Source organism: Corvus cornix, chromosome 1A, assembly GCF_000738735.6.
Source record: "Corvus cornix cornix isolate S_Up_H32 chromosome 1A, ASM73873v5, whole genome shotgun sequence".
Classification (NCBI taxonomy): Eukaryota; Metazoa; Chordata; class Aves; order Passeriformes; family Corvidae; genus Corvus; species Corvus cornix.
Window position 1 is genome coordinate 59,533,450 of NC_047057.1, and position 8,235 is coordinate 59,541,684.

An 8,235-nucleotide genomic window follows, 5' to 3' on the forward strand; every position below is an offset into this window, starting at 1 on the left:
ACATTTCCCCTGCAAGTTAATTGAAATAAACCACCATGTCCTCCAAAATCCACAGATCTGGGATAAGTTTTGTAGTGGATTATGCAACTGGGCAAATTGGAGACGGACAAAGCACTTCCTGGCAGAACTGGTCAGAAACCTGCTGAGGGTCTTTGTTTTTATGTCATTACACTGAAAGGTCTCAGGCAGCACAAAAGATATGCACTTTTCTCCTTTGACTCACTCCCACCAACATTTAACACATGGAGAAGAGGCATTTTTCTTATTCTACTCTTCCAGATTGCTGTCACAAGAGCCCTTTTCATGTGCCATGGCAGCTTCCTCTAATAAGCCGTGGCATTAAGACTTAGGCTGTTTCCAACAAATTTGTCCATAATCATCCCACCAGAGTGGCACAATCAGGGTTCATTTCAGAATATGCAATGGAAAGACAAGTTCGTCAGAAGAGCCCTTTTTCCTTGGTGGGGAGAGCCAACATTCACCTACCCTGAGGAGTACCGGGTAGGAGGTAAACACTTCGCTGCCTTGTTTTGGTTCAGTAGTACAAAACAGCTGTTAAAAATGTTTAAAGATGTATATGAGATGGCTTAGCACAGTTTCACTCAGGCAGGGTGCCAGGGCATGTTATATAAAGTGTTGATCTTTCCTACATTTTAAATTGAATATAGAACAGTCGGGTTCCAGCCCTCCTTCCTGGCAACAGGCCCAGCTTCGGGCACTTCCATATAAACTGGGCCCCTCGTAGCTGCCCGAGGTGTCAGCAAGACACAGAAACTGCAGTGATGATGGTGATGCTCTTCTCAGGGATCAAGAGAATGCTCTTCCTCTTGTTCCTCCCATGCTTTTTTTCTGGCCAGCTTGCACCTCCACTGCTGCGTTTCCCCACCTTATTGGATCCTTCCAGCATGTTCTACCTCCACTGGGACCACGAGGAACAGGAGCTGATGAGGTTGAGCTGCACATCCACACAACTGGCTGGATGGCATCTGGATTCAGCCCTCATGGAGAGCTGCCTGGATATGACATTGTGACAGGAGGTGCCTCCCCAAATGGCAGCATCTGATTCTCTGTAAGTTGAACAGATTTCCTCTTCATCCCCCTTTGCCAAGGGTCATGCTCCAAGTATGTTGAAAAAAAAAAAGGCATATTAAAAGTCTAAGAGGATTAGGAATCTTCAGCCTGGAAAGGCTGAGTGAATTGGGATTTTTCAGCCTGAAACACAGAAGGCTTTGGACAGAAGGCTTTGTGGCCTTCCAGCACCTGAAGGGAACCTACGGGAAAGATGGAGAGACTCTTTACAAGGAATGGAGCGACAGGACAAGGGGGAATGGTTTCACACTGACAGAGGGTGGGTTTAGATTGGATATGAGGAAGAAATTGTTCCCTGTGAGGGTGGTGAGGCCCTGGCATACTTAAATATAGCCATAGGCTAGGACATCCTTGCGAATTCTTGTTTTTTCCACTGTCCAGCAACCACTAAGGATAGATGCCTGATGTTATAGCAGCTGGAGTTTAGAGGAGAAAACTGCCACCAAGGCTGCTAAATAAAAACCAGGCTGTTGTTTTGTTTTGCTTTAATTATAAAAGAGAAACAGGCAGCTTAATGTTATCCAGAAATAAAAAGAGCTTAGACCAGTGAAGTGTTTGCCAATTGCAGTGGTTTTATTTTGTTCAGCTGTTTTCAGTTCCTCTTTCACCCAACAGTAAAACATGTTTTTCGTGAAATATGTCACAACATTTTTCTAAAAATGGGTGAACTTTGGAGGGAGTGAGTTAGCAAGCCTTCCTTATGGTCATCAGCTGGTTGCAAAATGATTCTTGTCATACCCGCTTTTGAAATCTTCTTTGGATTGTGACCCAGAGAGGGACCTTTAGGATGTGAATTGCTGCAAGAAAAAATAGAAGAAACACTTATTCTTGTTTTTTTAATAATTATTTTCAAATAGTGATTTGGGGTAAACCCAAAGCATCTAATTTCTCATAAAAGAACATTTTGAAAGGAAAAACTGAAGTGTTTGATTTCAAAAGTATTAAACGTTGCCTTATTTTCAGAAAATAGATTTAACATTAACCATGTTTTTTTCCTCCTTGCTAGCAGAAATTCTTTGTTTATATTAAAAAATAATTTTGGTCTCACTAAAGTTACAGGTTTTTTCAAATCTTTTACATATCAGAAAATATCTCCCAATTATTTTAGGTCTGGATACAGTAATCAAGCACATTAAATCCAGGAAAATCCACATTTGCTCGGCTGTAAAGCACATCCACTGAACCCAGGGAATAGACAGTTTGAGGGAAAGACATCCTAGTTACTGTAAATGGAATTTAAGTGAAGCTTTCTATTTGAAATCTTCCTTCTAAGCCTCTCTCTCTCACATCCTTGGTTTTTGTTTTAATTTTCCTTTTTACTACAACGAAAAAAGTAATTATCTGAGTATAGTGGGTGAAAAACCAGCAAAAAAGGCTTGCTTTCACAAAGGAGGGTTGTTTTTCCAAGTGTTTACTGCATTCCTCTTTCATAATGTATATTTCATTTTAAATATTTTATCTCTTTCAGGGTAGTTGATTTGCAGACTACTTACCTTTGAATTTGGATCTTGTGATGACATCTTTACCAATTCTATTTTCTTGATGAGGTACAGAGACCCATCTGACTCAACTGACCCCAAAAGATTCTTCACCTCTGACCTGAGGCTGCACAATGTAAGTATTGGACAAGACCCTGGTATGTTAAAAATCCACCCTTCTTCTGTCTCTCTTGGTCATGGCCACACTGAGTTTGGGGTTGCACAGGCCAAAAGATGGACATGACTGGTCTTGGAACATGGAAATAGAGCTGGCAAGAGTAGGAGTGAAGTGGGAGTGTGGAGGGTTATTTGTTAGGAAAAGGCTATCACCCATGCCCTCAGCTAGAGCTTAGGAAGTCAAACACAGACTGGTGCTAATGAATTGCAACAGAAATATTAACACAGACATCTCATCATTAACACAGACATACAAGGCTGTTGTCCCACCCCTATAGACCCACAGTAAAATATTTTTAATTTACTGAAGATATTTACTGCTCCCCATCACAGTTTTGTGGGAAATACACAATACCACTGAGAAATAATGAGTATACATTTAAATGCTGAAAAGCGTGGCTAAGAGCACAGAAATTACAATACGAACTACCCTGTGTGCTATCTCCAGTATTAAGTTATGCAGCATCCCAGTACCACATAAAAGGATTTACAAGGGGAGCTGGAGTCCCCTTTAACTTCCCCCTGTGGTATTTGCACCATCCTTGTCAAATGGAGTTCAAAAGCACCAACTCAGTGTGGTATTGCACCTTCCTTCTACAAACAGCATGGGCCCACACAGCACTCCCTCAAGACACAGCAGAACCTGCTGATCAGCGTAGGCAATATTCCACAGGAAAGAGGGGCACTATTTTTATGGCAAAATTTGTGGGATTAGTGCTATCATGTGCTTGTCACTCCAGAAAGCCAGGAATAAAAACTGAAAAAGTTGATTGAACTGGATGGATGTTTCCTACACTCAGTTCACGTTACAATCGGCAAATCAGTAATGCAATTCCCTAATAGAAAAAAACTGTGGGTGAAAAAAAAATTAATTGGTGGAGCTGAAAAATCACAAAATACTTCGGGTTGCCCAGAGAAGCTGTGGCTGCTCATGCCGGGAAGTGTCCAAGGCCAGGTTGGTTGGGGCTCTGAGCAACCTGGGATAGTGGAAGGTGTCCCTGCCCGTGGCAGGGGGTTGGAACAAGATGATCTATGACATCCCTTTCAACACATTCCACTTTGTGGAGACGTGAAATGGCTTCCTGATTTTGCTGTGACAGTAGCCCAGCTTTTATACTCCTAAACAAGCTGACATAATTTCTAGTTTCATTCCCCTGATGGATTTCTCCCAAAGCCTGGCCAGGGCTCAAGGAGGAACCAAGGGAGTTGTCTTTGATCCTGTACCCCCCTAATTAGCCCAGATCGAGTTCCTAGATATAGAAAGGTAAATACGTGTTTTGCCAATTAATGAACACATATAACAATAGTTCATTAATGATCAAAGATATATAGATATAGATACAGATATAGATATGATATAAATATAGATATAGATATAGATATAGATATAGATACAGATATATATAACATTTGTAAGGTTCATCTAGAGCCCAACTTTGGCTTGGGGTCTGTTGTTCAGACCTTAGTCAGGGCCTGTTGTTTAGGCCTCAGTACTTCAGCTGCCTGTCACAAAATTTCTGGACACATCTCCCTGTCAGGTCTGAGGGCAAATCTTCATTTGACCGCAGTACAAACTTCTGAGTCATCAACCACCACAGAAACTGCTTATTTCCTCTTCTTTCTCTCACAGAGCTGGTGTTTCCTTGGCTTCTCTGGGCCTGTGATTATGGAAAGTGAGGCACAGAATACCAGAACACATAAGTGGCCCTCTGAAGAAGCCTCTGCCATTACTGTTGGCAGCAGAGGGTGTTCCAGATCTGATGGCCCTGAGAGGATATTTCCATAATAGAAAATTGTCTCTCTGTGGAAGAAATAGGTTCAATCAGAATCGGTATTTATTTTATTAGAAAACCACTCAACTTCCTACTATAGTTTGTTCTAAATCAGAAAAGGAATGTTTAATAGTGCTGTAAAGACAGGAATAGTTATCACAAAATCATGGAATGGTTTGGGTTGGAAGGGACCTTGGGATCTTCTCATTCCACCTTCTCTGTCATGGGCAGGGACACCTTCCACTATCCCAGATTGCTCAGAGCCCCGTCCAACCTGGCCTTGGACACTGCCAGGGATGGGGCAGCCACAGCTTCTCTGGGCAACCTGTGCCAGGGCCTCCCCACCCTCACAGGGAACAATTTCTGCCTCATATCCAATCTAAACCTGCTCTCTGTCAGTGTGAAGCCACTGCCCCTTGTCCTGTCACTCCAGGCCCTTGTAAAGTGTCTGTCTCCATCTTTCTTGTAGTTCCCTTCAAGCACTGCAAGGCCACAATTAAATCACCCCAAAGCTTCTCTTCTCCAGACTGAAAAATCTCACTGTCTCTGCCCTTCCTCACAGCAGAGCTGCTCCAGCCTCTCAACACTTTGGTGGCCTCCTCTGGACTCTCTCCGACAGTTCTATGTCTTTCCTGTACTGGGGACCCCAGAGAGAAAAGAGGTCACCCCTCAGCCTCTTTTTCTCCAAACTGGACAAACCAGGATCCTCAGCCACTCCTCACAGGACATTCCTTTCAGCCCTTCCACCAGCTTTGTTCCCTTCCTCTGGACCTCCATTCAAGGACCTTCACATCCTTCTTAAATTGTAGGGCCCTGGGCTGGTTTTGTTCGGGATAGAGTTGATTTCCTTCGTAGCAACTGGTATGGGTTACATTTTGGATTTGTGCTGGGACCAATGTTGAGAACACAGGGATGTTTTAGTTCTTGCTTGTCCGTTTCTTGCACTTTCACGTGTCGGAGGAAAATAACTTTAAGGGATGGGACTATGCAATTACACGAATTTATTGTTTAAAATAACAAACGCATCAGTCCAGGTGCGAGATTTTACAACACCTCCAAGTAATGGCGACTAGTCACAAGATTTAGGGTTACATCTGAATTTATAACTTTCTAATCCAATAGACACTTAAAACGACACTTTGTTTTAGATTTATGACCTATCACCTGTGGCACTTCTCACTGCAATGCAGCTGCATCTTGACCAATAACTTCTCATGTCACGTACACACAGATGTCTCTCTTATACCATCTACATTCTTAACTTAAACTATATAAAATCACACTATTATATTTTAAAACCCTTCACCAAAACACCCAGTGTACAATTTTACTTATAATGGTAGGAACACAAGTTTGTAGTCCTTTTGCTTAAAGTCTATAAATCTCTGTCAATTAAGCCAGACCTGGTCTCTTCCAGGGTTGTAAATCAAAGCCTCCTTTAATTGCAGGAGTTTCTACTCCTTTGTCTCCCACACTTGCTGAGCAGAGATTAAACAGAGTCAGAGCCCTCTGCTTGTCATCCCATCCCACCACGGAGGAGGCTGAGGGTGCACAAGGAGTTGAGAGCAGACACAATGGACCCCAACTGCCCAGAGGGATATTACAAACCTGGAAAGCCAAGGGATTGTCTTGTTTAGGCTGCACTGTTCCAGTTGCTGCCTTTGCATATTAAGCACCTTTTGCGCTTCTCAAAACAGCCTGGACAAATCCCCCTTACTGTATCCCCATTTGCCACCAGAATTTCCCTGCAGAGAGGCAGACCATGTCTGTGAGCTGCACAGAGCCCATGTTGCTCAGGACACAGCAGGGCAGCCTGGTGCTGCTTCCCAAGATCTACTGCCACGGGCCTGCCCCAGTGCATGGCAGGGTCCTGTTCCAGAAGTGCTGAGGGTATTTCCTGATGGATCAGGGGAATATGTCCTGTTCCAGAGGTGCTTTTGGGAGCACGGCCTTCTGGAGCACACAGGGCTGGTCTCCTGATGTGCCCTGGGTGCCCCCAGAGAGCTCCACTCTGCTGCCTGGAGTGCCTGCTGGGCCTCTGTACAATTGCTCCCCTTTCCATTGCATGGAATAAAACTTTTCAAAACACACAGGGGTGTCTCTGTGTGGGGCTGTGAAGCTTTGTGAACTCACTTAGGGAAGACACTTCCAATGCCAGAACCACTTCCCAACACAGGCGACCTCACGGAGGCCATGACCTTACATTTCCTCATGTTCCTGATGTAAAACCCTCTGCCATCAAAAGATGAAGTAGAAATAGACTTCTCTTCTCATTAGAAGTTTATGCATGACCGGAAGAGTTGACAACTTCCTCCTGAAGGTTAGAAAGGGGAGGGAGCTCAGAGCTGGGTCACAAGAGCACAGGAATGAAAGAAGAGAGTGGAACAAGAATGGCAGAAAATGTCCTTTATGCTGACTTGAACTTGCCTGAATCAACCAGACCCAGAATCCTGAAGGTCCCTGATGTCCCAGGTAGGTCCATTGCTGAGCACGGAGCTTTCTTTGCATTCTCCAGACTGTCCCCCACATACGATGAGAGATGTTTCTTGGAGCATCAAAGTCCCGAAGAACACAAGGGAAATGTGAGGGCCGGGGCTGGGAAAATGTGCAGGTGGAGTGTCCAGACAGGGCTGTTTATATTTACAAAGGGGAGTTGTGGTGAGGTCTACTTTTCTCTTGCTAAGGTGCAAGTGTGAGGGAGCACCTCTGGTGGTGTGATATTAAGAGTAGTTTTTCCAATTTTGGAGACTATTCCAGAGCTGAACATCCATTGCTCCTGCCCCAGGCCTGTTGTCCCCCAGCAGACTGGGATTCCTGCAGCTGTTGCTGCTGTTTGCAGCAGTCTCCTGCACAGCTGCTCCTGCTCCCTGAGCACAGCAGGCATTGCCTGGGGACTGCTCCTCCTGCTCTGTCTGTACAAACTGCTTGTTTAATGCACAGGTGTGAAATGTTTCATGGACAGGTTTAGTCTGATTTAGGATCAAAGACTTAGCAAAATTCTAACCTAGGATTTATCTTTCTTTAATGGATTTAGAATTATTGTGTTAACTTTTGCACTGGTTTTGTAATATCTGCATCAAAGTACATTCTAAAAAAATAGCACACTTCATACAGTGTGCCTCTGTATTTCATTCTCATTTTTCTTCCCTTTCTTTCTAACCTTCCTTTCACTCTGACAGAAATTAGTTCTTGCCATCCGGTGCTTGTCTTTTGTGGAAAGTGGGAGTCCTCTGCATGCCTTTTCAGATGGGTGGAGTTATTAACACCCCAGGAAATAGGGTTTTTTCACCCCTTTCTACAGATGAATTCACAGCTCAGCTGAACACAATGGATGCCATGTGATTACAAGTTCCATTTTCCTTATAAATTAACCCATGCATTCCTATTCAAAATTTTGATAGATTTCTAATAACATTTTTATGCTTCTCTGCTTGCGCCTTTCAGGGAAACCCCTACCAACTCTTCTGTGTGTTCACTTAATTTATGCACAAGATTTCCCAGATATTGGCTTTGTCTTCTGAAAAGAGCTCAAATCCCTGACTTCTGTCTTAGCTCTGCACAGTGATAGAAGCCAGGGAGTTCAGTGTTGTATATCATGATGACTTTGAGCGTTTCATAACATCCTATTTTTGACTTTCTACCCACTTTTTACCAGTCTCTGACCTTTCTTTCCTTTCTGTATGTTTTCTTCCCTGATGTTTTATATTTATTATCTGCAG